Source organism: Maylandia zebra, linkage group LG2 (genome assembly GCF_041146795.1).
Source record: "Maylandia zebra isolate NMK-2024a linkage group LG2, Mzebra_GT3a, whole genome shotgun sequence".
Taxonomy (NCBI): Eukaryota; Metazoa; Chordata; class Actinopteri; order Cichliformes; family Cichlidae; genus Maylandia; species Maylandia zebra.
Genome location: NC_135168.1, coordinates 8,738,081 through 8,746,275, shown reverse-complemented (window position 1 = coordinate 8,746,275; position 8,195 = coordinate 8,738,081). Strand labels below are relative to the sequence as shown.

Here is an 8,195-nt window from a genome sequence, read left to right as displayed (position 1 = left end):
GTCTGTGCGTGTGTCTGTGTGTGCGTGAGTGTGCGTGTGTGTGCGCGAGTGTGTGAGTGCGAGTGTGTGCGTGTGTGTGCGTCTGTGTGTCTGTGTGTGTGTGCGTGTGTGTGTGTGTGTGTGTGAGAGTGTGTGTGTGAGTGTGTGTGTGAGTGTCTGTGTGCGTGTGTGTGTGTGTCTGTCTGTCTGTGTGCATGTGTGTGTGTGTGTGTCTGTCTGTGTGCATGTGTGTGTGTGTGTGTGTGTGAGTGTGTGTGAGTGTGCGTGTGAGTGTGTGTGTGTGCTAAGCAGGTGCCATTATTAGCTAATACTAATTTGAGATGAATTAGCATTATCCGCTTATGCTAACAATGTTTTTTCTTACTTTTTAACAATACGCCATTAGTGGCTAATTCTAATTTTAGATGAAAAAGGATTAACAGCTAATGCTCATACTGTTTGCTTTGTAAGAATGACAGCAGCTAATGATATGAAGTCTACCGTTATTAACTAATGCTAATTTGATGAGAATTAGCATTATCCGATAATGGTAACTCTTTTCCCCTGCATTATAACAATGTCAGGAGTTAATGCTAAGTAGACTGCCATTAGGGGCTAACTCTAATTAGGGGTGAATAATTATTAGCAGCTAATACTAATACCGTTTTCTCTTTTTCCTTATAACAACTTGAGCAGCTAATGCTAATTTGATGCGAATTAGCATTATATTAGTGAGCAGTTAATGCTAAGTAGGCTGCCATTATTAACTAATACTACGTTGACGTGAATTAGCATTATGCGCTACTGCTAATACTGTTTTCTCTTACTTATTAAAAATGATAGTAGCTAATACTAATACTCTTTTCCGTTGGGTAACAACAAAGTGAGGAATTAATGCTAAGTTGGCTGCTTTTAGCGGCTTATTCTAATTAGGGGTGAATAATTATTAGCAGCAAATGCTAATACCGTTTTCTCTTTCCTTATAACAATATGAGCAGTTAATGCTAATTTGATGTAAATTAGCATTATATTAGTGAGGAGTTAATGCTAAGTAGGCTGCCATTAGCAGCTAAAGGTAATTTGAGGTGAATAAGCACTAGTAGCTAATGCCAATACCCTTTTCTCTTGTGTTATAATGATGTGAAACGTTAATATTGTTCTCAAACAACAGAATGAGAATGAAATATTGATTCTAACAGGGCCCATAAACAGCATTAGCTTAGCAGCATTAGCTTATCAGAGTCTCCATCATGGTCACACAAATCCTTAGCGGAGCAAAGTGGCCTACTTAGCAATAGCTGCTGTAGAAAGCAAAGGGAAAACAGTATTAGCATTAGCTGCTAAATGTGCACTTGAGAACAAATCTATTGTGAATTCAGCCGTGAATGTAGTGTTTCCAGTAAGCTTCCATTTCCAAATGTTAGCTGCTCCTGTCTGCCTCTTTGTCACACACACAGACTGAAATGATTCACAGCCTTGTTTCATCCTTCTGTCAGTGTCACTGACTGTCACTGTGACTGTGGACATACAGCATGGGAAACACACACATGGCTGATACTTGTATCTAAAGTTACAAAATGTTGTCTCTGTCCAAATATTACCTAACTGTAAGTCTACTTTTAATGAAACTCTCAACATGACTTATCAGTTATCATTAATGTTCCTGCAAACAGACTCCTTGAAGACCCCCTACATAAATATCCATGTACTATCCAGCTAGACTAGTGTGTCTGTCCCTGAAAATATTCCTGCATGTGTGATTGTTCATGTCTCATCTGCAGGAAACAAACAGGAAGTGAGTGAAAGACACAGGAAATGATTCCAGCTCTTCCTCCTATATCAGACATTCTCTCCATACCTGAGAGTGTCCAGTCTCCAGCCTGGATCCTTCAGTCCAGCCGAGAGCAGCTTCATTCCTGAGAGACCTGGATGATTGTAGCTCAGGTCCAGCTCTCTCAGATGGGAGGGGTTGGAGGTCAGAGCTGAGGCCAGAGAAGTACAGCCTTCCTCTGTGATCAGACAGCCTGACAGACTGCAGACACACAAAACAACAATCCATCTGTTATCCATCTCTATAGCAGCATAACTAAGTGATGGTTCAGGGTCACCTGATCCAGCTCTAACTATAAGTTTTATCAAAAAGGAAAGTTTGAAGCTGATCGTCAAAGTAGAGAGGGTGTCTGTCGCCTGAACTCAAACTGGGAGCTGCTTCCACACCCAGTCCAACATAGCCAGGCTTTCTTTGCTGCTTTGACAAAACCTCAAATCCCAGTCAGAGATGGTGAGCATCATCACAGTGATGATCATTTCTCTGTTAACCCAGGCTTTCTGCTTCAGGATCTGTGCACGCTCACAGAACAAGGAGACCTTTAAACATCATTTCACTAAATGGATGGACTGAGCTCAGCCTACAGATGAACTGGATAAATAAAGATTTGACCTCAGTGTGCTCAGTGTTCCTGTCTATTCCTAACATATTCCTAACATGATAGCTGCACTTTAGAGCTCTAAAACTGGAACTGACACATATTTAAACTCCACATGTTACTCAGTACATTCAGTTCTGACACTCGCCCACAGTCCAACAAAGGAAACATGGAGATCACATCAGTTTGTCACCAAAGTCTAATTATTCCAGAGGGCAGTGTTGATACAACTAAAGTTATTTTTAAGCAAAGTTGAGTTTTTTATTGTCGCAGTACTTCATGTCTGAAGTATCACTTAAATGCATTACACGCTGTTGATGGCAGCAAACAAACCACCCAAACAAACAGAGGTGGGAGGCTTGGGCAGACTACGTAGGATCAGCTTGTGGGAGGAGTCAGGATAAAACCAAAGAAAGACAAGCTAACAAACACCACAGTGAAGTGAGTAGCTACAAACTGCAGGCCGATTAGTGTTGTTGAAGAAGTCGGTCTGAGGAACGTTCTTAGGATCAACAAATGACGGCATGTATGAGCCTCCCTCAAGACGCACCATCACAAGAAGAACACATGAGCTGTAGAAAAAGGAGAGACTATGAAAGCCACGGCGTTACAACGTGCACCAGCTGTTGGTCTCTCTGGAGACTACTGGGCGTGGCTGGGTAACCATGGTTACTTGGGAGTTACAGTACATGATATTAATGAAGAGTGGGAGCTGCGTTCTATAGCAAACAATTTGTTATGAGGTAATCAGCTGATCTTAGTTTAACCGGAAGCCCTTCACAATAATTGCAATGCCTTTATTTTGTACAACTACCATCAGTTCGTCTGTACTGATGGTAACTTAAAGTCACACTAATGTCGTTTAGTTTCTATAGTTTATGTAGTGGAAGTATACTACAGTACCCTGATCACTGATAGGACAGATTTATGTAGATATACACCTTTGTGTTTAACATTACTGCATTATAGTACTGTGATCTTTGTCCTTATATATGGCTATATTAGCTATACTGATGTACGTACATATAACTGGATATGTAACTTATCTATTCATCTTATTTGTCATGTATTTGTATTGTGTACTTCCTTTTTGTAAGAAACCACACACATGATCACAGCCGCAAGAATCAATCAGTGAAAGAATAAAGTGTCTCAAACCAAACCTTAAGCTCTTTATTCCACATGCTGGGATCATTTGGCCTTCAGTGGTGTTCTGGCTGACACACCGGAGTGACCAGAGTGCTAAAGAGTGAATCGGACACACCAGTGTCATCTCTGATATCTCCACTACATTTAATCGTCCTTCAGCTTGTGGCTGCCGTTAGCTGGTCTGCTAGTTAGCTGATTTGCTATTTAGCCGGTGTGCTAGTTAGCTGGTGTGCTAGTTAGCCGGTTCGCTAGTCAGCTGGTGTGCTGACCAGCGAACCAGTAGGTTACAAGATGAGCTTGTCTGTCTGATGAGCCAGCTCTCTCTGTCTTGGTCATTTTGTCCTTGGGCAAAACCTAACCTACCACTACAACTGTAGCTTACCTCCACCAGTGTGTGAATGTGAGAGTGAATGAATACAGGGAGTGCAGAATTATTAGGCAAATGAGTATTTTGTCCACATCATCCTCTTCATGCATGTTGTCTTACTCCAAGCTGTATAGGCTCGAAAGCCTACTACCAATTAAGCATATTAGGTGATGTGCATCTCTGTAATGAGAAGGGGTGTGGTCTAATGACATCAACACCCTATATCAGGTGTGCATAATTATTAGGTAACGTCCTTTCCTTTGGCAAAATGGGTCAAAAGAAGGACTTGACAGGCTCAGAAAAGTCAAAAATAGTGAGATATCTTGCAGAGGGATGCAGCAGTCTCAAAATTGCAAAGCTTCTGAAGCGTGATCATCGAACAATCAAGCGTTTCATTCAAAATAGTCAACAGGGTCGCAAGAAGCGTGTGGAAAAACCAAGGCACAAAATAACTGCCCATGAACTGAGAAAAGTCAAGCGTGCAGCTGCCAAGATGCCACTTGCCACCAGTTTGGCCATATTTTGGAGCTGCAACATCACTGGAGTGCCCAAGAGCACAAGGTGTGCAATACTCAGAGACATGGCCAAGGTAAGAAAGGCTGAAAGACGACCACCACTGAACAAGACACACAAGCTGAAACGTCAAGACTGGGCCAAGAAATATCTCAAGACTGGTTTTTCTAAGGTTTTATGGACTGATGAAATGAGAGTGAGTCTTGATGGGCCAGATGGATGGGCCCGTGGCTGGATTGGTAAAGGGCAGAGAGCTCCAGTCCCACTCAGACGCCAGCAAGGTGGAGGTGGAGTACTGGTTTGGGCTGGTATCATCAAAGATGAGCTTGTGGGGCCTTTTCGGGTTGAGGATGGAGTCAAGCTCAACTCCCAGTCCTACTGCCAGTTTCTGGAAGACACCTTCTTCAAGCAGTGGTACAGGAAGAAGTCTGCATCCTTCAAGAAAAACATGATTTTCATGCAGGACAATGCTCCATCACACGCGTCCAAGTACTCCACAGCGTGGCTGGCAAGAAAGGGTATAAAAGAAGAAAAACTAATGACATGGCCTCCTTGTTCACCTGATCTGAACCCCATTGAGAACCTGTGGTCCATCATCAAATGTGAGATTTACAAGGAGGGAAAACAGTACACCTCTCTGAACAGTGTCTGGGAGGCTGTGGTTGCTGCTGCACGCAATGTTGATGGTGAACAGATCAAAACACTGACAGAATCCATGGATGGCAGGCTTTTGAGTGTCCTTGCAAAGAAAGGTGGCTATATTGGTCGCTGATTTGTTTTTGTTTTGTTTTTGAATGTCAGAAATGTATATTTGTGAATGTGAAGATGTTATATTGGTTTCACTGGTAAAAATAAATAAATGAAATGGGTATATATTTGTTTTTTGTTAAGTTGCCTAATAATTCTGCACAGTAATAGTCACCTGCACACACAGATATCCCCCTAAAATAGCTAAAACTAAAAACAAACTAAAAACTACTTCCAAAAACATTCAGCTTTGATATTAATGAGTTTTTTGGGTTCATTGAGAACATGGTTGTTGTTCAATAATAAAATTATTCCTCAAAAATACAACTTGCCTAATAATTCTACACTCCCTGTAGTGGGATTGTAAAGGGTCTTTGAGGGTCTCGAAAAGCGCTATATAAATGCAATCCATTATTATTATTAAGAGCATCTTTAGGCCTGACTGTGCTCATCCTTCCTCCAACCTCTCCTTACCAAAGATAACAACTACATCAGTATTAGCTCAATAACAATTTCTGCAATTCAATTGTGGACATTCATTTTTAAACCTTGTGTAAAACGATAAAACCTCAAAGTCTGAGCATTATTCTTTGTGCAAACAGCTCTTGCAGGTTCCCCCGGACTTAGGTTATTTTTATTATTTAATTACTTTCCTTTAAGCAGCTGTTCAGGCTACTAAACTCATCCCAGAAATAACAAGTGACACCATTAATAGTAGAGGTGGGAATCACCATACAACTCGCGATACGATATTATCACAATACTTAACGCACGATACGATATTATTGCGATTTTTTAAAATGTTTTGCGATATTTAAATTCTGCACATAAAGGTAAACTTTATCAATATTCATTTTATCTAATATCAAAGTCTCACACTCAGTCTTTCTCTCATTTCAGTCAGTTTTATTGTTGACAAACTGAACGGTTTGTATTACAGTCTAGTCCAACTTAACTGAATGCAACCATCTGGTACAATTATAGCTATTCTGAACTATGCAATTTATGAAAACTATGCAGCCCCTTCAGCAACTGAAGAATTTGAAAGTAAATTTAAAAAAAAAATATAATTTTACATTAAATAAAAAAGTTTTAAACTTAATTAAAATTAAACATGTCTTAAATTAAAATAAGTAAACTGTCATGTTTATTGCTGCCAAAAAAAAAGTTAAACACATTTGGACAGTGAAGGAATGTCAGGATTGTTGCTCAGAAAAAGGATCAACATGCTCTGAAGTCAACATGCTCTGACTCCAGAGCATGTTGACTTCAGAGAAAAAATTGTTTGTAACAAAATATCGATTTCTGCTGTCCCTGTATCGATACATTATTAGCAAACAAAATATCACGATACTACACAGTATCGATTTTTTCCCCCACCCCTAATTAATAGTGGAGCTAACTTTAACAGGTGAAACTGATTTGACCTATAAGGCTACTGCAGTTACTTCTTATCAGGTTTAGTAGGGAAGACATCTGGATGAGGTAGTTAGTAGTATGTAGTTAGTACCGGGCGAGTCCCCTCCCCCACATCGGCACCAGAACCCTGTATTTTCTACAGGGTAAGACTGCCTGTTTTATCAAACTATGGCCATTACTACTGTGATCATTTGCAGCCCAGTGTGCCGCTCTCTCTGCTGGGATGAACCACTGGAGCTCACCCAGTCATCCCTTTCTTTCTCTCAAGAAGAAGTGAAATAAATATATTTATTATGTTACGAGTCTAATATTCTTTAAATCAAACTGTAATGAATAAATCAAGCAAGAAGATTTGGTGGCTCCACGTGTTGTAGAAGAAAAGATAAACATCTCATTTTGAGAAATCAGCCTTTAAAATTAAGTACTGTGAATAAAAAACAAACAGCGAGCCAATCAGCAGTCGCCAATATCCTCCTAATTTCATTCACAAAGAAATCAAATATATATATTATGGGCCCAAAGGAGCCTAAATCTTTAAATTAGGCAGTACGTGAAGTATTTTTTTAAATAAACAAAGACATGACTATAACAACTTTTAGTAATTCAGAGTCCAATTATCCACTCAAATGTAAATAAAAGTTCACTTGACAGCTGTAAAAGTTACCTGTTTATACAATAATATAAATCACATTTCAAATTATCATCTGTGGAAAAGTTTGAATCCTGACCTGAGAGTTTCCACTGCACACTGTGAACTCTTTAGTCCAGCGGACAGAAGCTTCACTCCTGAATCCTGCAGGTCAGAGTTACTCAGGTCCAGCTCTCTCAGACTGGAGGACTGGGAGCTGAGGACTGAGGACAGAGCTTCACAGCTTCTCTCTGACAGGTTACAGCCACTCAGTCTGAAAAATAAAAGACAATCTATAAAACAAGTACTCATGTAGAGTTTGTTAATACATTTCAAAACATTAAATGTTGACTTTCTATTTTTAAAGGAAACATAAACATACTAAGATACAACATCATATGGATGAACTTTAATTAATAATTCTAAAAACTAAATGTTTTCTGATCTGACCTCAGAGTATTCAGTTTACAGTTTAAACGTTGTAGTCCAGCAGACAGAAGCTTCACTCCTGAATCCTGCAGCTTTCTGATACTCAGGTCCAGCTCTGTCAGACTAGAGGACTGCGAGCTGAGAACTGAGGACAGAGCTTCACAGTTTTCCTCTGAGATTTCACAGATGTTAAGTCTGAAGATAAAAACATGAATAAAGATTGTTGTTAAAGTGTAATCAAGGTGCAATAGCTTATTGTCTTGTGCTGAGCAGGTTAGTATAAGTTTACCTTAACTTGGAAATGAATAAAAATGCTATGAGACAAGGATAACTGGATAAAGACATAAACAAAAACAAACATCAAACACATAAACAAACAGAACTAAACATAATACAAATTGATCTGACCTCAGAACATTCAGTTTGGCATGTGGACTCTCCACTGCAGCAGACAGAAGCTTTACTGCTGAAGCCTTCAGGCTGTTGGTACTCAGGTCCAGCTCTCTCAGACTACAGGACTGGGAGCTGACCACTGACA

At 39.9% G+C, this 8,195-nt stretch overlaps 1 long non-coding RNA gene across 1 annotated transcript; it reads right to left on the bottom strand.

The window, feature by feature from the left end:
- Positions 1-294: 294 nt before the first annotated feature.
- LOC143420746 (uncharacterized) lies at positions 295-7,823 on the bottom strand. Its single transcript, XR_013100460.1, has 3 exons — positions 7,679-7,823; positions 7,329-7,502; positions 295-2,011 (listed from the first exon to the last, which is right to left on the bottom strand). It is a non-coding gene; the product is annotated as an uncharacterized LOC143420746 (long non-coding RNA).
- Between the last annotated feature and the right edge of the window lie 372 nt (positions 7,824-8,195).